General features: G+C 45.2%; 1 protein-coding gene across 5 annotated transcripts in view; it reads left to right on the forward strand.

Annotated features, from left to right (window-relative positions):
- Positions 1-26,992, forward strand: part of LOC127451336 (NHS-like protein 2) — a 126,964-nt gene that overhangs the window by 63,666 nt on the left and 36,306 nt on the right. The gene's annotated exons all lie outside the window — the stretch shown is intronic.

Consider the following 26,992-nt stretch of genomic DNA (forward strand, 5'->3'; position numbering starts at 1 on the left):
ACTTGCAAACGGTCATAGATGCACACTACATTACATGTATACCTAACACAAACACATACAGGTGAAATTGTTTTTACAATGTCACAGTTTTATTTTGCTGTAATTTATGATGTCTTTAGGTTGTCTATGTGCATTCATGTGCATGTCAGTATGTTTGAGTGTTAGTGTGTGTGCATGTGCACGTGTGAGAATATCAGTTAGTGTCAGTGCTTGGTTTCTATTGGCTAGTCAGTGTTGAGCTGTACATTGCTGTCCATGTTGAAAAGACCAGGTTAATCAGCATGCAATTCCTGGTTTATGCTGGTTTGGTGCTTGTCTAGCTGGTGGATCAGCATAGCCATGTTGTACGCCTGCATAAATCAGCGGGTGACGCTGGTCAACTAGTTCGTTTTTTTCTGATAATGAGGGTTAAGTTAGTCAAAGACCTTGTTGGAACACCTGTATCCCGTGTATTCAAAACATGAAATATGCTGTTTTAGTAGTCAGGGTCATTGTAAGGTTTTAAAATCACTGCTTTCTCTCTCTTGAATCGCTGTGAGCTCTTTGAATCCTCTTGTGCTTTCTTCTCTTTATACAAAAAAGACAGCGAAAAGGACCAAAGGAGTGACCAGTCCTGAGAACAGAGGATGATGAGAATGAGAGGGATCAGAGAACGAGGAATAAAATAAAAGATGAGATGATAGGGGAAAGGGGTGGCAGGAAATGGATTGGGAGGAGAGAGGTTTAAGACAAGCGATGAGTGAAGGCAGTTAGAGAAGGCAATCAGGATGGTTTCACTGTCTCTTATCTGTGAATTAGAGAATAGGACACACATGCGCACTAAACAGGTGAGAGCAAATGTATATCTTCTTACACAATCACGCTCTCTCGGCAACATCTTGGACATATGAACGCAGATAAATCTTGATACTTTACACACAAAATCATACACAAATGTTAAACAGAACACACAAAAACACACACATAGACCTACTCCAGGGAACAGAGATGACCAGCTTTTTATGTATGGTGCTTAAAACTAGTGAGCTTATTGATATTTTGACATAGCAGTATAAAGAATACATCTTTTTGTCTTTCAGGATTGGATTTATAAATGTTGGTTGACTGGTTTCTTATCCAGTATCCACTGTGCGTTGAATTTTTTTACTGTATGGTTCAGAAACAGTGATTCAGAATAAAGATACTGATCTATTTCTGATTCTAATTCTACTGATTGTGATTCTTATTAATGATTCTATGTCTGATACCGCTGATTCTGGCTGCGTCCAAAAACTGGAAAATGCTGCCTTCAGATGCTATATATGGAAGTAGGATGAAAATAAGGTGCTTGTCAAATTGTTTTGAGACCAGTTTCTTTAAGAGTTCCATTCATTTAACAAAGCCGTCATTGAGGTCACGTGACGCCATGCAGGGAGCAGACATGTGAGCAACAAGCTCTGCGCACTTTGCTAAATGTTTAATTATTTTTACGTGATAACCTGGTGAAATTCGATACAGTCAGTTACACATTTGCTCTTTGAGGTAAAATATGGCAAAGAAGTCAAAATCTTCGGGCTCTGGAGACATTAAAAGACACTTACGTGCTCAGAATGAAAGCCCCGTCAGGCCTGTAGACCGGGGACTCAATTTGGTTGGTGCGACGAGAGAAGAGATCCAGCGTCAACTGTCCAACATGTTGATGATGCTGACGAGGATTCTTGCTGACTTGGAGGATCTCGCTGTAATACGTTGATCGATTACTGCGATGGAAACAAAATTATCTGAGTTAGTCACAAGAGTGACGGATGTTGAGAGACTAATCGATTGTCTTGAGTCATCGGAGAGGGAATTACCCACTAATCCACCCGTGACCAAAGTTGATTTGGAATGTATTCTTGGAAAAATTGAAGATCTTGAGAATAGAAATCGCAGGAATAATGTCCGAATTGTTGGAATTCCTGAGCATGAGGAGGGCAGAGATATGGTGAAATTCTTGGATGAACTCTTCCCGAGTCTGCTCGACATAACAGGCCACAAGCTGGAAATCGAGCGAGCTCAAAGAGTTCCGGCGAGTAGATCTACTGAGGGAAACAGGCCCCGATCGATTTTGGTCAAATTTATGAGATCAGCCGATAAAGATCTTGTGTTGTGCCAGGCGAAGAACAGGGGAGGGCTTTCTTGGAAGAATCACAGTATTTTCTTGTTCCCAGACTTTGCGAATTCGACAAGAGAGAAACGCGAGTGATTCAAGGAGTGTAAGAAACTCTTGCATCAAAGAAATATCGTTTTTGCACTGATATTTCCGGCCAGACTGAGAATAGAGACGAAGGACGGTCGCAAAGTATTCAAGTGTCCGAAACAAGCACTGTCTTTTATACAATCTATGAGTGAGTAAACCATTGGGGTTTTTCTCATGTAAGTGGATCGACTCTCAGTTCATTGACTCTACTGTTGGAGGAAGTTGGGCGTCATTTTTGTTTCTTTTTGCACTGACTCTGCCTAGCGGCTGGAGTTTGTTTGGTGGAATAACACTTTTCCTTAAAGAATCTTTTGCATTGACGGAAGATCGCTTCTGCACTGAAGTTCCCGGCCACATTGAGATTAGACACTATGGATGACCGCAAAATATTTACATGCCCACACAAAGGATGTCTTTTTTACAGTTGGCTGTCTGAGTAAGTCATGGTGTATTCTTTTCATGTGCCCTCTGAGTGAACTTGAATCTTGATCACCCGAAGAAACCGGGATTCCTGTTTTGCTGCTGTTTATGATGGTTCCGCCTAGCGGCTAGAGTTTGCTTTGTGGAGTAACACTGCTTTGGGACAGTTTTGTGGATGAACCTGCATGTTCTTTGTTCTTATGCCTCCTGTTGGCTGGGGTTTGATTTGCAGAGTTTTTCTGCGGTACATTGGAATGATTACGTCATCTGCTGCATTCATAAGCAACCGGTTCACCGTTTATCTGTTTGACTGTTCGAGGACACTGAACGGTTTATAGCGGCTAGAATTATGTTCTGTGGAAGAACACATCTTTGAGTCAGTTCTGTGAATGAATCTATATGTTACGTGTGTTTATGATGCCTATTGGCAGAGGTTTGTTTTACAAAGTATTTTCTGTTATGTAATTTTGCCTTACAAATTTGTGAGGCAAAATTGAGCAATCCGATTACAAAGTTGTCACATCGTTAATATGAATGGATTATCCCTCTCCACATGGAATGTGAATGAGTTGGGGCACCCCATAAAAAGAAGAAAGGTTGTTACTTTCTTAAGCGTAAGAAATATGATATAGTGTTTCTTCAAGAAACACATCTTTCAAATCAAATCAAATCAAATCACTTTATTGTCACACAGCCATATACACAAATGCAATGGTGTGTGAAATTCTTGGGTGCAGTTCCGATCAACATAGCAGTCGTGACAGTGATGAGACATATACCAATTTACAATAACATCAAATTAACACAACACAATTTAAACATCTGTTATACACATAATTACACTCAACAGTATACAAATAATAACATACACTGTACAGTATACAATACGCACTATATAGATACACATTATTCAATAAAAATAAAAAATAAAAATATATAAAAAAGTATATATATATATATATATATATATATATATATATATATATATATATATATATATATATATATAGAATGTACAGTATTGTACTGTATTGACATTCAGGCATAATATAATAATAATAATATAATTTATGACAGTCCGGTGTGAGATATAAGAGTAAGGGTAATAAAGTGCAGTGCTGATGTATTTTGATCATGGGAGATCAAGAGTTCAAAAGTCTGATTGCTTGGGGGAAGAAGCTATCATGGAGTCGGCTGGTGCGGGTCCTGATGCTGCGATACCGCCTACCTGATGGTAGCAGTGAGAACAGCCCATGGCTCGGGTGGCTGGAGTCTCTGATGATCCTCCGAGCTTTTTTCACACACCGCCTTGTATATATTTCCTGGAGGGAGGGAAGCTCACCTCCAATGATGTGTCTGGCAGTTCGCACCACCCTTTGCAGTGCTTTGTGGTTGTGGGCGGTGCTATTGCCGTACCAGGCGGAGATACAGCCAGTCAGGATGCTCTCCACAGTGCAGGTGTAGAACCGTGTGAGGATGTGGTGGTTCATTCCAAACTTCCTCAGCCGTCTCAGGAAGAAGAGGCGCTGATGAGCCTTCTTCACAATGACTTCAGTGTGGATGGACCATGTGAGTTCCTCAGTGATGTGGACACCTAGGAACTTGAAGCTGCTGACTCTCTCCACTGGTGCTCCATTGATGGTGATGGGACTGTGTTCTCTCTCTTTTCTTCTGAAGTCCACCACAAGCTCCTTTGTCTTACTGATGTTGAGGGAGAGGTTGTGCTCCTGACACCAGTGTGTCAGAGTGTGTACCTCCTCTCTGTAGGCTGTTTCATCATTGTCAGTGATCAGACCTACCACCGTCGTGTCATCAGCAAACTTAATGATGGCATTGGAGCTATGTGTTGCCACACAGTCATGTGTGTACAAGGAATACAGTAGTGGGCTGAGAACACAGCCCTGTGGGGCTCCAGTGTTGAGGGTCAGTGATGAGGAAATGTTGCTGCCTATTCTAACCACCTGGCGTCTGCTTGACAGGACGTCCAGGATCCAGCTGCACAGCGAGCTGTTTAAGCCCAGAGCCCAGAGTTTCTCATCTAGCTTGGAGGGCACTATGGTGTTGAATGCTGAGCTGTAGTCTACAAACAGCATTGTCACATAAGTGTTCTTTTTTTCCAGGTGGGAGAGAGCAGTGTGTATTGTAGATGCAATTGCATCATCAGTGGAGCGGTTGTTGCGGTAAGCAAACTGCAGCGGGTCAAGAGAGAGTGGCAATACAGAGCAGATGTAATCTCTGATTAGTCTCTCAAAACATTTGCTGATGATGGGGGTCAGAGCAACAGGACGCCAGTCATTTAAACAAGTTATTTTTTATTGTTTTGGAACAGGCACAATGGTGGATGTTTTAAAGCATGTGGGGACTACAGACAAAGAGAGGGAAAGGTTGAAAATGTCCATAAAAACACCAGCCAGCTGGTTCGCGCACGCTCTGATGACGCGGCCCGGAATGCTGTCTGGGCCAGCGGCTTTGCGGATATTCACCCGTCAGAAGGATCGTGTTACATCCGCTACAGAGACGGAGAGTGAACTAACCTCTGTAGCTTCAGCTGCGAGAGCTCTCTCTGCGAGGGTGGTGTTATTTCCCTCGAAACGAGCATAAAAAGTATTTAGCTCATCCGGTAGAGAGGCAGCGGAGTTTTTATTCCCTTTAAAGTCCGTGATGATGTTAATTCCCTGCCACATGCTTCTAGAGTTGGTGGTGTTAAACTGTCCTTCAATCTTACTCCTGTACTGGCGTTTTGCGGTTCTGATAGTTTTTCGGAGGGCATAACTGGCTTGTTTATGCTCCTCCACATTCCCGGAATTAAAAGCGGAGATCCGCACATTAAGTGCCGCGCGAACATCGCTATTGATCCAAGGTTTCTGATTTGGATAGATTCATACAGTTCTGGTCGGAATGACGTCCTCTACGCACGTTCTGATGAAACACATTACGCTATCAGCGTAAAGCTTGATGTCGTCATCAGAGGCAGACCGGAACATCTCCCAGTCCGTGTGATCAAAACAGTATTGTAGCGTAGAATCTGATTGGTCCGACCAGCACTGGATCGTTCTGAGGGTGGGTGCTTCCTGTTTCAATTTCTGCCTGTAAGCGGGCAGAAGCAAAATGGAAGAGTGGTCTGATTTGCCAAATGGTGGGCGGGGGAGGGATTTGTAGCCAACCCGGAACGGAGAGTAGCAATGGTCCAAAACCCGGTCCCCACGTGTGTTGAAACTAATGTGCTGGTGATATTTTGGTGCGACTGATTTTAAACTGGCTTTATTAAAGTCCCCGGTCACAATGAACACGGCCTCAGGGTGCGCGGTTTCCTGCTCACTTATACTCCCATCCAGTTCCTTGAGTGCCCGGTCTGTGTCGGCTTGTGGGGGGATGTACACAGCAGTGATAATAACTGCTGTGAATTCCCTCGGTAGCCAGAATGGTCGACACAGAAGCATAAGAAATTCCAGATCAGGAGAGCAGAAAGACTTAATAGAATGTACGTTCCTCTGATCACACCAGGATTTGTTGATCATAAAACATACACCACCACATCTGCTTTTACCTGAGAGGTCTTTCGCTCTGTCCGCTCGGTGCACGGAGAACCCCGCGGGTTCAATGGCTGAGTCTGGAATCTCTGCAGACATCCAAGTTTCTGTTAGGCAGATAATGCAGCAGTCCCTTGTATCTCGTTGGAAAGAGATCCACGCTTTCAGCTCGCAGAGCTTGTTATCCAGAGACTGAACATTTGCCAGTAGAATAGTGGGTAGCGGGGGTCGATTTGCGTGGCGTCTTACTCTGATGAGAACGCCGGCTCTGTTTCCCCTTTTCCTCCTGCGTTTCCGCAGCCGTGCTGCCCAGACAAAGGGCTCCGCTTGCGTGTTTGTAAACAGCGGGTCGGCATTGAGGAATGTGAAGTCCGGTTTATGGTGTGAGATTGCTGAACCAATGTCCAAAAGTGTTTGTCTGTCGTAGACAATAAGGCAGGCAACATCCAAGACAAAAAACATAAGAATTGTGAACAAAACAAACAAAACATTACTATGTTGTGTCGGAGCTTGCAAAGCAGCAGCCATACTCGGCGCCATCTTGAGATAGAAGGAAGCTGAAAGATTTGGGAAGATATGGAGTGGACATGTTTTTTTTAGTGCTGGCTCAAGTAAGAGCAAGGGAGTTATTATATTGATAAATAAACATCTACAATTCAAATATCTCAAACAGATTAAGGATAAATTAGGAAGAGTCATTATTGTTTTAGTTGAAATTCAGGGACAAAGGCTGATTTGGGCTAATATTTATGCACCTAATGCTGATGACCAGGGCTTTTTTATAGATCTTGAAGGGATGCTGCAAACTGTTGGCACCCCTTATGATATAATACTGGGAGGAGACTTTAATCTTTTGATGGTTCTTGATCATAGTGAAGCGAAAGTGTGTAAGCCCCCTAGAGCAACAGTGACACTTCACAGGATGTGTAAAAATCTTGGCCTTGCAGATATCTGGTGACTTTTGAACCCATCTGGTAGAGACTATAAATTTTTCATCAGTTCATAAAATCTATTCTAGAATAGATTTTTTTATATACTGTATATATCTAAGTCCCTCATTTCATCTGTAGTCGATTGCTCAATTGGAAACGGTCCGGGTGATTGGCGTGGAAGTAGGTAAGTAGAACGGGGTCCAGGATGTCATCCCAAGGTACCCAGGACCTCTCACCTGGACCAACCCCTTTCAGTAGACAAGGTACTTGAGACGGCCCCTCCGACACCGAGAGTCCAGAATGTCTCGCACTGAATACATCGGGCCCTCCTCGAGTATCAGTGGTGGAGGGGGTTCATTAACCACACCTGACTCTGTGGAGGAAAGAGAGGAAGAGGGGTGGTGAGATTTCAGCAGAGAGACATGGAAGGTTGGTGTGATGCGATAATGTGCAGGTAATTAAAGACGGTAAGTGACTGGATTTATTTGCTTGACTATAGTGAAGGGACCTATATAACAGGGACTTAGCTTTTTGGAGGGGAGTCGTAAATGGATTTCTCTGTTCGAGAGCCAGACAATCTGCCCGGGTTGGTACTGTGGAGGATCTGAACGTCGAGTGTCAGCCTGGTTCTTCTGGCGGCGAATGGCTCTTTGAAGATGGACATGGGTGGAATCCCAGACCCTCTTGCTCTCCTGGAATGAGTGGTTGATTTTGGGGACATTGGATGGTTCCCCAGACCAAGGGAATAGGGGAGGTTGGAAGCCAAGTATGCCCTGAAAGGAGGTGAGTTCCATGGTAGGTTGGCGAAGAGAGTTCTGGGTGTACTCGGCCCATGGAAGAAAACGGCTCCAACTGGTCTGATGGCTGTGGCAGTAAGTTCTCAGGAAGTGGCCTATCTCCTGGATCTTATGTTCTGTCTGCCTGTTAGTTTGAGGGTGGTATCCCGAAGAGAGAATGACCGATACCCCTAGGAGGGAAAAGAATGCCTTCCATACCCTAGAGATGAATTGGGGGCCACGGTCCAACACAATGTCCTCCGGGAGACCGAAGTTCCGGTAGACCCTTGAGGGGGACCAGATGACAGGCCTTGGAGAAGAAGTCGACCACGACCAACACACAGGTATTGCCATGGGATGGTGGAAGGTCAGTGATGAAATCCACTCCGAGATGGGACCTGGGACGATGAGGAACGGGCAGTGGTAGGAGTTTGCTTGCAAGGAGATGCCATGGCGACATGGCGATAGCGCTATCAGGGCAGGCCAGGATGAAACGGTGGACCTCCTGAGACATTCGGGGCCACCAATAATGATTGTGAAGGAGCGAGAGTGTCTGGCTTATGCCTGGATGGCCAGTGCCCAAGGAGGAGAGGAAGGATTCCAGGAGAGGCTGACGAAGATTCACTGGGACATACAATCGCCATGTGGGACATCCGGCAAAGCTGGGACGGCTTAGGAGACTTCAACAATTTGTTCGTCCAGGGCTGATTGGATGGGGCTGATAATGATGGACAGATGAAGGATGGTTTCACGGCTGGAGTTGGGAGTTTCTGGAGAATAGAGGTGGGAGAGAGCATCTTGACCCTGGACGATAGGTGACGGTAAACTGGAAACGGGTGAAGAATAAAGCCCACCTGGCCTGGCGAGGATTGAACTGCCGAGCTTTCCGGAGATATTCAAGGTTGCGGTGATCAGTTCTGACTTGGAAGGTGTGATGTGCTCCTTCGAGCCAATGGTGCCACTCCTCTAGCGCTAGTTTAATGGCAAGTAGCTCTCTGTTCCCAATATCATAGTTTTGCTCCACGGGGGATAGTTTTTTGGAGAAAAAGTGCATGGAGGGAGTTTAGGAGGATTCCCCTGCCGCTGAGATAGGATGGCCCCGATGCCGGTGGTTGAGGCGTCGACTTCTACCACAAATGATCGCTCTGGGTCAGGATATTTGAGGATTGGTGTGGTGGTAAAGGCCTCTTTGAGAGTTTGGAAGGCCAGGTTGGCAGCGGAGGACCAAGACAGGGACTTGGGCTTTGCCTTGAGGAGGAAGGTAAGAGGAGTGGCAATGGAACTAAATTTCTTGATGAATCTGCAGTAAAAGTTGGCAAATCCTAGGAAATGTTGGAGTTGTTTCACAGTGGAGGGTTGCGGCCAATCTTGAACTACCTGGACCTTTCCCGGATCCATCTGCACCCCCTCTGGCTGATGTTATACCCAAGGAACTGGATGAAAGACTGATGGAAGGAGCACTTCTCTGCTTTGAGAAACAACTGGTGTTCATGGAGGTGCTGAATGAGCTGGGTAACATGCCGAGTGTGCTCAGAAAGGGATTTCGAGAAGATGAGGATGTCATTGATATAGACAAGGACAAAGAGATGGAGATATTCCCGGAGAATCTCATTCATGAAGCCCTGAAACACAGATGGAGCATTGGCCAGGCCATATGGCATCACTAGATATTTGTAGTGGCCTGTTGGGGTGACAAATGCAGTCTTCCACCTGAGGTTATAAGTGCTCCGCAGGTTGAGTTTGGTGAACCCAGTGGCTCCTTGTAAGGGTTCTTGGGTGGCAGGGACCAGGGGAAGGGGATAGCGGTACTTGATGGTGACTTAATTTAGGGCACGGTAATCAATGCAAGGGTGCAAGCTACCATCTTTCTTGGCCACAAAGAAGAAACTTGAAGTGGCAGGAGACGTGGATGGTCGAATGTATCCTTGTTGGAGAGCTTCCTCAATATACTCCTCCATGGCCTTCTGTTTTGGCAGAGAAAGAGGGTAGATGCAACCCCAGGGAAGTGGTGCTCCAGGTAGTAACTCGATGACACAGTCCCAAGATCGATGGGGAGGTAGTTGGGTGGCTTTCTGAGGGCTGAATACTACTTGATAGGCTTGGTATGTGGCCGGGATCTGGACCTTGTCTTCACTTGTGGGGCTTTCAATGGAGGTGACGTACAACTGAGCTGGTTTTGGAGCTGCAATAGCAATACTGCTGTTCTGGCGACACAGAGGAAGAGCCAGGCATTCATAAAAACAGGAGTCACTCCAAGAGAGAATTTCTCCAGTAGTCCAGGACACAGTGGGAGCATGATGAATTAACCAGTGAACCACATCAATGGTGGAGCTGTCCAGCACAAGGAAGGGAAGTGTTTCAATATGGCATACACCCACCTGGAGCATTATTGGAGGAGTTTGGTAGGTGATGTAGCCTTTACCCAAGTGTTGGCCAACTACGGAGTGGATTGGGATTGACAGGGATCGAAGGACTGTGCTGCGCTGGAGCTGCTGGCAGAACACCTTGGAGGCTTACCCTGCCTTAGGCGGAGAAGTTGTTCATGGGCATAAGAGTCTTCGGCAGAGTGGCTGAAAACCTCTCTGAAATGATTGGTGAACTGCTCATACAATTGCATAACAGGTCCATTATGTTCCCATAAGGTAGTGGCCCACTGCAATGCCTTCCTGGAGAGCTGAGCGATGATAAACACCACTTTTGCATGTTCTGTAGTGAATTGATGAGGATGCATCTCTATCGTGAGGGAGCATTGTAACAGGAAACCGCTGCAGTCCTCCGCTGATCCAGAGTAGGGCACCGGTGTGGTGACTGGACCTGCCGCGATCACCGGAGAAGAAGTGGCAGACATGGAAGAAGATGACGATGCAGTGAGTGATGATTGAGGATCGGTCGGCTCTTGCCGACTGGGAGTTTGTCTCAACGAAAGGTGGTGAGCATTTGACAAAACTCATTTACTAATCTTTCGATTGTGTCGGGGGAGAGAGGATCCATGTGTACGGTCTAGTCTTCTGTAATGATGCAGACACACCAGAACTGAGGATGAACCCAAACGTGGAAACTTTATTAACACTGAGAAGCACAACAGGTAGAAAACTTAACTGGAGGAAGACTTGATGACAGTAGACAAGGATGTAACTTGCAGCAGACTATATGAACACAGACGAACGAAGACAGAGGCGAGTGAGGATGATAAAGATAAATGCTATGTGGGTAAGTAAACAACACAACACTGAGTAGTGCGGTCTGTAAAGTCCTAGGTTAGACTAGACAATGAATACTGGGCTGATGTGAGTATATATGCAATCCTTGATGAGGACCTTGATTGATTACAGGTGGAGAAGATTAGAAGTCTGGGGACAGTGAACGGTGAATGGGGGGAGAGAGAGAGTTGGAGGCGTGACAACATTCAGCATGAAATAAAACATTGCAGGAGTGAAGGAAGCAGTAAACTCTCAGCTCATACATCTTCCCCACGGTGGATTATGGGCAATTAACCGTTGTCGATTGTACATCAAATGTACACTCGAAATTAGAGTGCATTGTGGGCTAGAATGAGTGAACAAAAGTAGGGAACGAGTGGCTCACTCAGAATTCAGACACTCCTACAAAATAGCGGACACCCGAAATAGTGCACTATATAGTGGATAGGGGGCGGTTTCAGACACAGCGAGTGTTCCGCAACAGGGGTTTGTGCCCTAAGCAGGCTGCGTACTCTGTGTTTAGGGAGCGGCGGTACTGCTGTACAGAACTAATGATCTAAATTCTTTCGACACTGAAAACTGTAACTACACTGAAATAAGAATCCACGCAGGACTTTAAAAGCTATGAAATAGCGAAAGTAGGCATTAATAAAACATGATCTTGCTTTGGTTTATATTTCAGCATTATATATAATGTCCCTGTGGGACATTTTCACGTTTTCACTGTAATAATTACTAGAAACTTTTCCAAACCTCTCTCTTCTCATTGACAAATTCATCCAGATCTGACAAAAGCCCTTATAGGGACAGTTCACCCCAAAATTAAAATTCTCTCATCGTTTACTCACCCTCATGCCATCACAGATGTGTATGACTTTCTTTCATCTGCTGAACACAAATTAAGATTTTTAGAAGAATTTCTCAGCTCTTTTGGTCCATAAAATGCAAGTTAACGGGTGCCAACATTTTAAAGATAATTTTTTTTTTTTTACATAAGTCAGCATAAAAGTAATCCATAAGACTTCTTCAGAAGTGATGTGATAGGTGTGGATGAAAAACAGATCACTTTCACATTCTTCTTCTTGTGTTTTTGGTGATTCACATTCTTCTCTGCATATTGACCCCTGCTGGGCAGGGAGAAGAATGTCTAGCAAAAAATGACAAATATTGATCTATTTCTCACCCACACATATCATATCAATTCTGAAGTTATGGATTTAACTACTGAAGTCTTATGGATTACTTTAATGCTGCCTTTATGTGCTTTTTGGAGCATCGAAATGTTGGCACATATTCACTTGCATTGTTAGTACTTTTACTTGAGTACATTTTTTTTTTTTTAATAATTGTGTTTACTTGAGTACAGTTTTTGGCTACTCTACCCACCTCTGCTCACACTATACACTACAAAATGGCGTAGAATAGTGCAGAAGTGTGTGGTTTGGGACACACCTTTATTCTGATTTTACTGATTCTACTGATTCTGATACTTAATATTGATTTTGATTCTGTTTCTGAATCTGATTCTAATTCATGCCATCAGCTTTATATGTGCAGTCTGTTGTCTTTCTCAGAGATGTTATTGATGGATCAAGGGGCACAGCATTGGCACTGAAATATCCAAAAGCATATCAATAAAAGTTATATTTGAATTATTTGAATCTTTACCATAGTGTGCATTTCACTGCAAACCGCTTAGCATATTTCAAACAATCGGTGATGCATGTGTGTGTTTGTATGCTGTCTTGTGCACACACCACTCTGTACACACATTCCTTTCTAAACACAATTTGTTTTCATTCATACTTTTTCACTCTGACATCATCTTTCCAGAGAAGCACTGTAACCCGACGTGAACAGTGTGAGAGAGAGAAAGAGAGAGCTGTGTTTTGCTGAGTGGGACCGGGCAGTTGTTGTCATGGCAACGGACAGGTGGTAAAGCCAGTCAATTGAAAGCCTGTCCAATGCTGCCTGTATGTGTAAGTGTTTGTCTGAGTGTGTGCGTTCTCATACTGCGTCATTGTTCGTATGTCAAACTCTGAGATTGACTTAGTTGACTTTACCTCATGTAACTGCATATAAATTATCTTACAGAAATTCAACAGAAGTTCTCATTATTCAAGCAGATGTTCAGAAAGAAAGATGTCTGGTATTTTTACAGAAGTGTGTGAAAACTCTCACTGTGCATTAGTCATGTCACATCCACACACTGAAACCTGTATTTGGTCTGTTTAATTTGTTCCAGTTGTGTAAAATGTTTCTGCTCACTGATTTATCAGCTCTGATTGTTTTGTACAAAAACACAGATATATCTGGTGTGAATATTTGTGTTTTTGGTGTTGTGCTTCTGAGATAGTGCTTCTAATCTGTGTGTCTTTGACCTTGGATGTCTCAAGCAGCTTGGACACACACACTCACTGAGCACATTATTAGGAACACCAATACACCTACTTATTCATGCGATTATCTAATCTGCCAATAGTGTGGCAGCAGTGCAATGCATAAAATCATGCAGATATGGGTCAGGAGCTTCAGTTAATGTTCACATCAACCATCAGAATGGGGGAAAAAATGTGATCTCAGTTATTTCGACCATGGCATGATTGTTGGTGCCAGATGGGCTGGTTTGAGTATTTCTGTAACTGCTGATTTCCTGGGATTTTCATGCACAACAGTCTGTAGAGTTTACTCAGAATGGTGCCAAAAACAAAAAACATCCAGTGAGCGGCAGTTCTGCGGACGGAAATGCCTTGTTGTTGAGAGAGGTCAATGGAGAATGGACAGACTGGTTCAAGAAGACAGAAAGGCTACGGTAACTCAGATAACCACTCTGTACAATTAAAGTGAGTAGAATAACATCTAAGAATGCACAAGTCTGACCTTGAGGTGAATGGGCTACAACAGCAGAAGACCACAACGGCACTTTATTAGGACCAAAGTGTTTAAACAGCTGTTGGTCAGAGAGCAATCAGATAATCCCATTAACTATATCATGTTGTGTGTTCTAAATGCATTGATATGCAACCACTAGATTGCAGAAAAATATCTCCATATATTCTAATATGATTCCCTGTGTGCTTTATGCTTTAAAATATCACAATTTTTTTAAATATTAGAATTTTTTTTTAAATAGCCCTCTTATTTTTCTGAACTTAAAGGGATAGTTCACCCAGAAATGAATATTCTGTCATCATTTACCCACCCTCTTGTCATTCTAAAGGACTTTCTATCTTCCGTAGAACACATTAGAAAATGTTAAGGCGCAGTCACATTTACCAAGGCACTGCAAAATTCCATGGGCGAAGAAGGCGTGGGCAGATATAAAGCGCGTGTGAAACCATCAAAAAAACTAATTGCCAAGAAACATCTTTTTGATTAATGCTCCACTTTAAACTCGCTGCTAAAATGATATCCTTTTCCATTGTGAATATTCAGTGTAGCTGTGGACGAAGCACCGCCCACACTAAGGTCACTGCCAAACCAAACAACTTCCTATTGGTCATCATGGCAAATTCGCCTGTCAAATTTCACAAAACTTGAACTCCACGCAAAATCCGCAAGGGGAAATTCTTCACCACCAGAAGTCCATTCACGATCACGCGGATTCTCATTGAGATGACTGTATTTCACCCGTGGAATTTCCCCTTATAAAGTTAAATGTGACCGCACCTTTTGGCAGTATGCTAGTTTCAGTCATCATTCACTTTTATTGCATCTTTTTTCCAAATAATATAAGTGATTGGTGACTGAGGCTGTCAGTCCCTCAAATTCGGCCTAAAATCTCCAGAAAGTCATATACGGGTTTGGAACGACATGAGAGTAAATGACAGAATTTTCATTTCTGGCTGAACTATCCCTAAAAAATAATATATATATTTTTTTTAAAATCTTTAAGTCACCTTTAAGTGTTTTGTCTACAAACTTGCTGCTTTTATGGGTCTCGGTGTTTCGCTTGAGTGGTTGGTTAATGTTCAGTAGCTGTTGAAGCACTGTGTCTGTGTGTCCTGGTGGACTTTGTGGTCTGCTGTGATTGCCTTTAAGTGTTTCCAGGCATCTCATTGGCTGTTTGGCTGTCACCTCCAGCAGGACAGGAAGGCACTAGTGAGCATGGGAAGGAAAAAGCAGTGCTGTGTTGACAATAGAGTGGGGAGGGGGAATACCTAAAACATTGTCTCTCCTTCCCTCCTTCTGTTGGTCAGGTTTGGTAACTCTTGTGGTCTGTGCTCCTACACTATAGTAGCTCTGTCTCTCTATTTCTCTCTATCTACCTATCTCTCTTTCCACCTATGGATGTTATTATGGAGAGGCTTGATGTCTTCAGAGGAAAAACAGGTAGGGATAGTGATCCTGTGTTTTCTTTATGTTCTATGTAGACCATAAGTGTCATGTGTTACACAGAGAGTCTAATAGGATCATATATTGAATATTTTAAATACAGAGACCCACTGTGACTGCTGGAAGTATAAAGATACTCTGTAGAGAGACATTGAGGTCAGACAGTAGTGCGGGAGGATGGCTGTCAAGTTTATTTGAGATAGAAGATCATCTTCTCTCCTGAAGCGTGATTTTCAAGCTTACGCTGTCAGGATTTGTGTTGTAGAGGCTGTCGTCTGTCATATCTGAATACAGGTTTAAGTTTTGAGAGGTTTGTACTAGACAGCATGCATCCAGTTTGCACTAATGAATGTGTTGGCTTGGATTAAATGCTTTTACTGCAAGAAATCTGATTCTTAATCAGTATTTTTCACTAAAATACCTCAACATCCTAAAAATGGGGTACATTTACTTGAGAAGTAAACTTGTTTTGTATAAAAAGACTTATTTTCAGAGCATATATCTTGAATTTAGTTTATTTTTCTTACTCCACAGATACATAGTTTTTTTTAAGCATACATCTATCTAAATTGTTTATGCTTAAAACAAGAAAAAATATTTGTCTATATATTTGAATCATAACACACCTCTGTGAGAGTGATCCTGGGTCACTGAGATTCATAACAGTCTCTCTTTCTCACAGACACACACAAAACATATTTAAGCACAAGGCATTGGGCCAGTGCCCATTTGCCATTCCAGTTTTCACTCTACCGTTGGTTCATATTTCAGCACTGAATTCCAGCGTAGACCTACCCCACCACGAACACAGAATAATAATAATAATGGCGAGCCAGATATCTCACACACACTCACTGTTACTTACTACACTTATGCATGCTCACCAATGAATCCCCTCACACATACTGTATGGTGTGAATGCAAATGGGCTAAAGCTGTGCTGTCATGAAACACATTCACATAGCATTGTTAGAACTTTTGATTAAAGGAGTAGTTCACCCAAAAAACAACATTCTGTCATAATTTACCACCCCTCATGTCATTTCAAACCCGTATGATTTTCTGTCTTGTGCAGAACACAAACTGAGAATTTGTAATTAATATCGTGGGTCATCATTTCAATACAGTGGCAGCTGATAGTGCCTCACAATAAAGCTTAAAAAAGAAGCCAAAATTACCATAAATATACTCCATGCTAGTGTTGGGTTGAGTCCACCTTAGTTGAGACTGAGTCAAGTCCGAGTCTTTAACTATTCGAGTCTGAGTCAAGTCCAAATGGGGCCGAGTTGGACTCAAGAATCTGAATTAAAATTGTAACTTTAAACTTAACACTGAGTCATTTCATTATATATTTCTAGCTTATTTTAACCTTCAAAACTAAGAAAAACAATGTGTCTATATTAATGTAACAAAAAGTAACAGGCAGTTACTTCATTTAAATTAGATTCCGTGGCGGTTTTGTTTATAATAGATTTCAATTACCCACTCTTGATAAACATCTTATTATATATTTCCACGTTCCCAGGAAAAAATAAAATGTAGAATCCAGAAAATCACTTTATTTTCTGTACAGTATACAGTATAGATGCGATGAACACATAAACCGAGTCTGCTGTTGAAGTCACGCAACAGCTCTGCTCACCCCTCTCTGATATAAGCAATAGCGAGAACAAACAGACCCAAGAGCAGAGGCAATGTTCAAAGGATTTATTAACAACAAATAAGAGTAGTCATTGGGCTGTGGAATGTTGAAGATCCCGGCACCGGCTGCAGTAGCGGGAAGTGATCTCCGATAGCGTGCGTGCCATGGAGGATTCTACAAGTCTGTTCCTTGCGTGGGCTAGGGGCAATCCCTGAAGAGTGTGTTTGAAGAATGAGTGTGTGCATTGTGGAAGTCAGGAACAGGCTCGTAGAATCCTCCGTTGAAGCTTAGTAAGGTGCAGAACAATGCCCAGCTGAGATGGGCGATCTTACTCCCGACATGCGGGCAGAGACGAGGTATCCTCCATGGAAGACCAGCTGACATGCAGCAAAACTGGAAGGCAACCACACACCCGATATGCAGGCAACCAACAGATACACGAGACAGGACCAACTAGGCAGAGAGAGTGAGGTTAGTACTCAACATCAAACAACAATCTAGCAAAGATACTGAGAACACGACTGGCTAAAGAAGGGAATGAATTAGGGGAGAACAGTTGTTGCTCGGCACACTAATCAGTGGCTTGATCAGCGTTCCCCTAGTGTTCCCATGGAAAGCCGATCATGCATGCCAGCCGCGCCTGCGAGACACAAGGAAGAGAAAATTACAAAACATACAAAACAAACTGACAAACTCACTGGAGCCGTGACACTCTCACACATAATATGTGAAACAGAAAATACTCTATGGATACTTTGTTTGTTTTATTTTATTTCTGTTAAGGGAACAGGAAATTTAGCGCAATACTTTGAGTAGCAGGCTAGCGGCTACAAGTTGTCTGCCGGCTCCTTGCATTTCTCATTGCTTTGTGCATCATACGTGTTTTACCAATCACAGTGTGCGGCACCTCCCACAGTCCCTCTTCTCCAAAAAAGTGCCTGCCCTGGAGTAGGAGCTAAAAAAGTCCCTCTAAATGGCTTAAAGGAATGTCCTGGTTACTTTCGTAACCTCCGTTCCCTGATGGAGGGAACGAGACGTTGTGTCGATGTAGTGACACTAGGAGTCACTCTTGGGAGCCCCAAACACCTCTGCTTTTTAAAAAAAAAGGCCAATGAGAATTGGCAAGTGGAATTTGCATGCCACTCCCCTGGACATACGGGTATAAAAGGAGCTGGTATGCAACCACTCATTCGGGTTTTGTGCTGAGGAGCCGAGACCAGGTCCCAGCCATTTCAGCGGGTAGTTCAGCGTTGTGGCAAGAGGGACACAACATCTCATTCCCTCCATCAGGGAATGGAGGATACAAAAGTAACCAGGACGTTCCCTATCTGTCACTCACTCGACGTTGTGTCGATGTAGTGACACTAGGGGTCCCTATACAAAATGTCACAACTATCTGAACTGTGTTACGTGAACTGGCGGCATGTGATGGGCAGACCGCTGTGTGCCTCGTAGCCGGTGCACCAGGCCATCACGTAACCACCCCCAATGCTCTTATGAGCGTCGAACGGTCCTACAGGAACAAGTCGACTGCCCAACAATAGGGACAGTCTAGCCCAGCCGAGGCCTCTTTTCCTCTCTTTTCTCCCCAAAAAGAGTGGAATTTGTTAACCGACTGGGAGCCATAAGTGTCTACGTCGGGGGGTGTCCCTCCCAAGGGGAAGACACCACGGAGACCACACCCAAGACCAAGGAAGATGCAGTTTACCGACAGGGAAACGATTTTGTGGAAGATATCACATGGGGTCACCTTGGGGGAACCAGCACATGTGGAGCACCTACCTCAGTACAGGGTCTCATTAGCGCACGTACTGGGCCGGCAGCGAGTTTCTCCACAAACTCAACTGCCAGAGGGCTAAGCAGGAAAGTCATCCAGGGATCACAGTCTGTGAACACGACTGGGAGTTAAGAGTGCACGTCTTCACCTCAAGGGAGGGGAAAGATGCTATGCGCAAGTGGTACACCCGGCCAGCTGTCCCGGAACTTACCTGCTCGTGCCTGCCAATACACGGGACGAGACCGGCACAACCTGGAGATTGTAGAACCTCGCAAAGGTGTTGGGTGTTGCCCAGCCCGCTGCTCTGCAGATGTCTGCCAAAGAGGCGCCACTGGCCAGGACCCAGGAGGCCGCCACACTCCTGGTAAAGTGGGCTCATAACCCTGCAGGAGGTAGCATGTCCTGAGCCTGATATGCCATCGAGATGGCGTCAATAACCCAGTGGGCGATCCTCTGTTTGGAGACAGTGCTTCCTTTCTGCTGTCCACCAAAGCAGACAAAGAGCTGCTCGGAGCATCTAAGGCTCTGCGTGCAATCCAAATAGAAGCGTAAAGCTCGCACCGGACACAGCAATGCCAAGGCTGGGTCTGCCTCCTCCTGGGGCAGTGCTTGCAGGTTCACCACCTGATCCCTAAAAGGGGTCATGGGAACCTTGGTCACATAGGTCTATGGGGTATCAGGATCACGTGAGAGTAACCCAGACCGAACTCTAGGCACGATTCGCTGACAGAGAACGCCTGCAGGTCCCCTACCTTTTTGATGGAAGTGAGCGCAGTCAGGAGGGCAGTCTTCAAAGAGAGTGCCTTAAGCTCAGCTGACTCCAAGGGCTCAAAGGGAGCTCCCTGTAGACCCCGAAGGACTACAGAGAGGTCCCACGAGGGGACGAGGCACGGTCTGGAGGGATTCAACCTCTTAGCGCCTCTCAGGAACCTGATGATCAAGTCGTGCTTCCCCAAGTACTTACCATTTACTGCATTGTGATGAGCCGAAATAGTGGCTACATACACATTCAGGGTGGAGGGGGAAAGCCACCCCTCCAGCTTCTCCTGCAGGAAGGAAAGCACCGATCTGACTGCGCATCTCTGGGTGTCTTCGCGTCGGGAAGAACACCTCTTAGCGAACAGACGCCACTTCAAGGCATACAGGCGCCTCGTAGAGGGAGCCCTAGCCTGAGTGATCGTGTCTACCACCGCGGGTGGTAGGCCACTTAGGTCTTCTGCGTCCTGTCCAGGGGCCAGACGTGGAGATTCCAGAGGTCTGGTCACGGGTGCCAGATGGTGCCCCGTCCCTGAGAAAGAAGGTCCTTCTTCAGGGGAATTCGCCAGGTGGGGGCAGTTGCGAGGAGCGTGAGATCCGAGAACCACCTCTGGGTGGGCCAGTAGGGTGCTACTAGGATGATCTGCTCCTCATCCTCCCTGACCTTGCACAGGGTCTGTGCAAGTAGGCTTACTGGGGGAAATGCATATTTGCGTAGTCCAGGGGACCAGCTGTGTGCCAGCGCATCTGTGCTGAGAGGTGCCTCGGTCAGGGCGTACCAAATCGGGCAGTGGGAGGATTCCCGGGAAGCAAACAGGTCTACCTGTGCTCGACCGAATTGACTCCAAATCAGCTGGACCACCTGAGGGTGGAGTCTCCACTCTCCCCTGAGGGTAACCTGATGTCCACTGTGGTGTTGAGGTCGCCCGGGATGTGAGTGACTCATAGCGACTTGAGGCGCTGCTGACTCCAGAGGAGGAGACGGCAGGTGAGTTGTGACATGCAATGGGAGCGTAGACCACCGTGACGGTTGATGTACGCTACCGTTACTGTGTTGTCCGTCCGGACCAACACGTGCTTGCCCTGGATCAACGGCCGGAACCCCCACAGAGCAAGCAGTTCTGCCAACAGCTCTAGGCAGTTGATGTGCCAATGCAGCCACGGAGCAGTCCAGGAGCCGGTGGCTGTGTGCCCATTACGTACTGCACCCCAGCCCATCTTGGAGGCATCTGTTGTAACCACGACATGCCTGGAGACCTGCTCTAGGGGAACCCCTGCCCGTAGAAATGCAAGGTCGTTCCAAGGGCCGAAGAGGCGGCATCATATTGGCGCGATGGCCATGCGATGTGTCATTGGCGCCATGCCCATCTCAAATCAAATCAAATCACTTTTCTTGTCACACAACCACATACACAAGTGCAATAGATGCAATTATGACAGAATTCTTGGGTGCAGTTCCGAGCAACATAGCAGTCATGAAAGTGATGAGACATATACCAATTTACAATAAACATCAGATTAACACAACACAATATACAAATAATAACATACACTGTACAGTATACAATACACACAATACAATAAAAAAGTATATATAGTATATATAGAATGTACAGTAGGTTGTATTGTACTGTATTGACATTCAGGCTGTCGGTTGATAGTAAGTTGTTAAGAGAGAATCTAATATAATAATATATAATTTATGACAGTCCGGTGTGAGATATAAGAGTAAGAGTAATAAAGTGCAGTGCTGATGTATTTTGATCGTGGGAGATCAAGAGTTCAAAAGCCTGATTGCTTGGGGGAAGAAGCTATCATGAAGTCGACTGGTGCGGGTCCTGATGCTGCGATACCGCCTGCCTGATGGTAGTAGTGAGAACAGCCCATGGCTCAGGTGGCTGGACTCTCTGATGATCCTCCGAGCTTTTTTTCCCACACTGCCTGGTATATATGTCCTGGAGGGAAGGAAGCTCACCTCCGATGATGTGTCTGGCAGTTCGCACCACCCTTTGCAGTGCTTTGCGGTTGTGGGTGGTGCTATTGCCGTACCAGGCAGAGATGCAGCCAGTCAGGATGCTCTCTACAGTGCAGGTGTAGAACCATGTGAGGATGTGGCGGTTCATTCCAAACTTCCTCAGCCGTCTCAGGAAGAAGAGGCGCTGATGAGCCTTCTTCACAATGACTTCAGTGTGGATGGACCATGTGAGTTCCTCAGTGATGTGGACACCTAGGAACTTGAAGCTGCTGACTCTCTCCACTGGTGCTCCATTGATGGTGATGGGACTGTGTTCTCTGTCTTTTCTTCTGAAGTCCACCACAAGCTCCTTTGTCTTACTGACGTTGAGGGAGAGGTTGTGCTCCTGACACCAGTGTGTCAGAGTGTGTTCCTCCTCTCTGTAGGCTGTTTCATCACTCACAGTGATCAGACCTACCACTGTAGTGTCATCAGCAAACATAATGATGGCATTGGAGCTATGTGTTGCCACACAGTCATGTGTGTACAGAGAATACAAGAGTGGGCTGAGAACACAGCCCTGCGGGGCTCCAGTGTTGAGGGTCAGTGATGAGGAGATGTTGCTGCCTGTTCTAACCACCTGTCGTCTGCTTGACAGGAAGTCCAGGATCCAGCTGCATAGTGAGTTGTTTAAGCCCAGAGCCCAGAGATTCTCATCAAGCTTGGAGGGCACTTGGTGTTGAATGCTGAGCTGTAGTCTACAAACAGTATTGTCACATAAGTGTTCTTTTTTTCCAGATGGGAGAGAGCAGTGTGTATTGTAGATGCAATGGTATCATCAGTGGAGCAGTTATTGTGGTAAGCAAACTGCAATGGGTCAAGTGAGAGAGGCAGCACAGACCAGATGTAATCTCTGATTAGTCTCTCAAAGCATTTGCTGATGATGGGGGTCAGAGCAACAGAACACCAGTCATTTAAGCAAGTGATTTTGGATTGCTTTGGAACAGGCAAAATGGTGGATGTTTTGAAGCATGTGGGGACTACAGACAAAGAGAGGGAAAGATTGAAAATGTCCATAAAAACACCAGCCAGTTGGTTCGCGCACGCTCTGATGACGCTGCCCGGAATGCCGTCTGGACTCGTGGCTTTGCGGATATTCACCCATCGGAAGGATCGGGTTACATCCGCTACAGGGGGGAGAAGGAGTCTCGTCCCCATAGTCCACTGGAACCAATCCCGTGTGGGCGTGTTTGTGCCACAGTTGGGGATACAGGGGCGGGGGGGGGCTCCGGCTGGAGTGCCATATCTGCAAAGACGGGACGGTGGGCGGTGGTCGTGATGACGGCCGTGCGCACCGGACATGTGACCCAGGGAACAGGAAAACCACTCTTTTTTTGAATTTTTGGGTACCACAGCCTCTTGGACATGTGGCGAAATTAAATGAAAATGAAACAAAAGATTCTCCTCACGGCCCTCCACCGGGGGATGGAGTGGTCTGCTCACCAGCTCCAGAGAAGCGGGTCTCCCCGCCCCTGGGTTGCCCGTCTCAGGGGTGCTTCAAAGCCTTCCTTGGGCTGCGGCGGAGCCGGTGTTGTTGCTGCAGGAGGATGCACTTGGCGACGAGCAGACAGGGTGCAGGGTCTTGAGCCGCGCCGGGGCAGGATGTGTTATATGGCCTCCGTCTGCTGCTTCATCATCGAGAACTGCTGGGCAAAGTCCTCGACAGTGTCGCCGAACAGGCCAACCTGGGAGATGGGGGCGTCAAGGAACCGTGCCTTGTCAGCCTCTCGCATATCAACCAAGTTGAGCCAAATGTGGCGCTCCTGGACCACCAGGACCGCCTGCCCGAGAGACTGCGCCGTGACCTTCGTCGCCCGGAGAGCAAGGTCGGTCGCCGAGCGCAGTTCCTGCATCAATCCCGGGTCAGAACTACCCTCGTGCAGTTCTTTTAGCGCCTTGGCTTGGTGTACTTGCAGGAGAGCCATGGCATGCAGGGCGGAGGCGGCTTGTCCAGCGGCACCGTAGGCCTTAGCCGCCAGGGAAACCTACAGGCCCTGGACGGGAGCTTCCGGCGCCCATGCCAGGTGGCGACAAGTGCACCGCGAGCGTCTTATCCACTTGGGGGATCACTGAATACCCCCTGGCCGCTCCACCATTGAGGGTAGTGAGAGTGGGGGAGCTGAAAGACCGGGACCAGGCAGTAAAAGGTGCCTCCCACGATCTTGTCAGCTCCTCATGCACTTCCAGGAAGAAAGGAATGGGGTGAGGCGTGGCCGTGGGCGGCTCCCCGAGCCCAGGAACCAATCGTCGAGCCACGAGGGTTTTCAGGGGAGAGTGTAGAGTTCCACTCTAGCCTGACGCATGCGGCCACCGGGAAAGAATGTCTGTCACTTCCGCGTTGGCCTGGGACTGGGTGACCATTCCCGAAGGAGGAAGCCCAGTCGAAGCCTCTGTGTCCGACTGGACAAGCCCAATCTCCGATGCTGTGCTCGATAACTCGTCTTCTTCCCGGGCTCCGAACAAGAGGTCGAACTCGCCCTGAGACGAGCCGGCGATCTTGTCCGAGTGCCCGACTGGGGCAAGCAAGCGTGCTGGGGAATGGGAGGTCCATGGGGGGATACCCGGCGGAGGTGGTCCCATTGATGTCCCCAAATCGCCTCCAGTGCTAACCGGCATGCCCTCATACCCGTAGGTAGAAGGACCGAGGCGGGGAGCTGCTGGGGTGGCTTGCTTTCTTACGAATGCAAGCCGTGACCGCAAAGTTGCCATGGTCATGTTCTCGCGATGAGGACAAGACCCATCCACGAATTATGTCTCCGCGTGGGCAGCGCCCAGACATGTAAGACAGCGATCGTGGCCGTCAGAAGCGGAGAGATAACGACCACATCCAGGAATAACACACAAACGGAAAGGCATCTTTAAAAAGACGTTCCGTGTGTGCCGCTCTTTCATGGCACTGTGTGCTAACATGCTATACCTGTCCGTAATATGTGCCGGTTGCACTCTGTTATTGTAATTTAAGATGACTCAATTTCCATACACTTTTTGCACTGTTCTGTTATTGACAAAGTGGAATTGTATAACATTTTTTTTGCGAAAACTGCTGTCTCCTGCTCGTTTTCATTCTTTACCGATAAAATGTTGTGCGTGATGTCATCATTCTTAAAAAAAACACTTTGTAGCATAAGTTTTGGTTTAGCGTAAAAGAAATCTGCTCTTGAGGTGTTTCCATCCAGAATTTTGTGTATATCGCAAATTGTGTACATTTCTGTCCCAGATGTCCCCACATTTGTGTAAAATGGAGAGAGTATTAAGGTAATTTATTGTAATTGGCCAGCTTACTGTCATATTAATTTCACATAATTGCAAATGTTGAAATGGAGAAGTATTCTTCTCTGGATCTGGGATTATTAGAAGAAACTGATTGGAATACCTGGCAAAATACAACAGATCAGGTGGCATTATAGTGATCCTATAATGCTATATTACACTCTTGAATTGAAAAATACGGACAGTCTGTTCACATTATGTAATTTTATTTGTCCCTCCGGAAAATATGTTGCGAAATAAGGGGCCGCAGTTTCCGAACAACACATAAAAACTTTAAACACTTATCTCCACTCTGTTCAAATCACACAATTTTGTGTGTAGGCTACTTTTCTAATTTGTATAACCAAAAGAAATCATGCTTGCTTGGTGGCTCAGCGGTAAAGGCTCTGTGTTACTGATCAGAAGGTCAGAAGGATCTGGGTTACTGATCAGAAGGTCAGGGGTTCAAGCCTTCAAGGGTTCAAGGCTCAAGGTTCACTGCCAAGATGCCACTGTTGGGCCCTTGAGCAAGGCCCTTGACCCTATCTACTCTAGGGGTGCTGTATCATGGCTGACCCTGCACTCTGACCCCAGCTTAGCTGGGATAGGTGAAAAAAAAGAATTTCACTGTATATGTGCAAATGTATAATGTGTGATAAATAAAGATAATTATAATTATAATTATTTTACATGGATAAATAAACACTCGTTGCATGAAATGCTTGAGGCAAACATGCATTAGTCCATACGCAACAACCAGCGTTAACTGCATTCGTTTTTTCAAAGAGATGTTGGAATTAACATTACAACTCTGTCCACCATCAAGAATAATGGTAATGTCGTTGTCTTTAATGAAATTGAGGAAAAGTCGTGTCTCCTCATCACTCCAAAGTGTTCCTCTCCACTATGCTGTTTGCTGTGAGGACACATGATGTAAATTCTGTCATGTGACACTACAATTTTGCATTAATGCCATTTTTGCTAGTTTCCAAACTAGTTTTTTACAACATTTGATGTGTCAACATAGGATTGATGCGCTAAAGTTAGACACTTTTATCGATAATTTGAGTTTCAATTGCTTTATTATAAAGAAAATCATACACAAACTCTGCCACTGAATAATATATTTTATAGTCTATAATAAAAAAAAAAGACTTCATAGCCTAATATTAATACTATTTTTCGCAATTTTCATTTTGTGAAATGTTGTTTATTGTAAATATTAAGGGACATGTGGGTGACTTGGCTCAGTTCAGTTCTTGATTGTTACCGCAAGGCAAGCACTGTCTTGACTGCGCAAATGCTTACACTAAAGAGGAAAGCAGCAGCCGTGTGCAATTTCACCACCTGTCGAGTCCCGTGCTAAACTGTCTTTTTGTTTATAATACGTTGGCTACCTACCTGTCTTTATATTTTCTGTCCACATGGTGGTAGACATTGGCAGTCATGTAATCGGTGTTATACATTATTCTCCCTAGTACCATTCAAGCATATTGGTTGACTAATGAGCGTGCCTGTGCGTGTGCGTATGTGTGTGTGCTCCACACGGTGGAACAAATTCTGGCTATGACATCAGGGAGTGCTACAGCTGCATGCAGACAGAGATGCATTCGTTTTTTCCCCTCGTTTTTGTTATTTTATTTTTGTTTAATTATTTTATATTATTATTCACAAATGCCATGGATTCTGAAAGATTATCTCAAGTCTGTGTCAAGTCCAAGTCCATAAAAAAATTGGACTTGAGACCGGACTTGAGTACCCCAACTCTAGTCCATGCAGCTCATGAGTCATATTCCAAGTCTTCTGAAGGCACATGATTTTAGTTAATTCCTTAATTAATTCTTTTTTTTTCATTCAAGTGAAACATTTTTAGTAAAAATTTTAGCGCAAACTTTAGCATTTATGAGCGCTATGAGACTATGAGGCTGAGTTTACAAAACTTGTGTTGTTTTACACTAAAAACAATGCAAGTTCTCACATAAACATGTGTGCCACTGTGAACGGGCTTTTCTAATATGAGGAAAGTCATACGAGTAAATTATGACACAATTTTAATTTTTGGGTGTAATATTCCTTTAAGGGGTGTATTTGTTTTCTAAACATAAAAAAAAAAAAAACAGTGTGCAATCCATTTATGTTAAAT

Source organism: Myxocyprinus asiaticus, chromosome 2, assembly GCF_019703515.2.
Source record: "Myxocyprinus asiaticus isolate MX2 ecotype Aquarium Trade chromosome 2, UBuf_Myxa_2, whole genome shotgun sequence".
Taxonomy (NCBI): Eukaryota; Metazoa; Chordata; class Actinopteri; order Cypriniformes; family Catostomidae; genus Myxocyprinus; species Myxocyprinus asiaticus.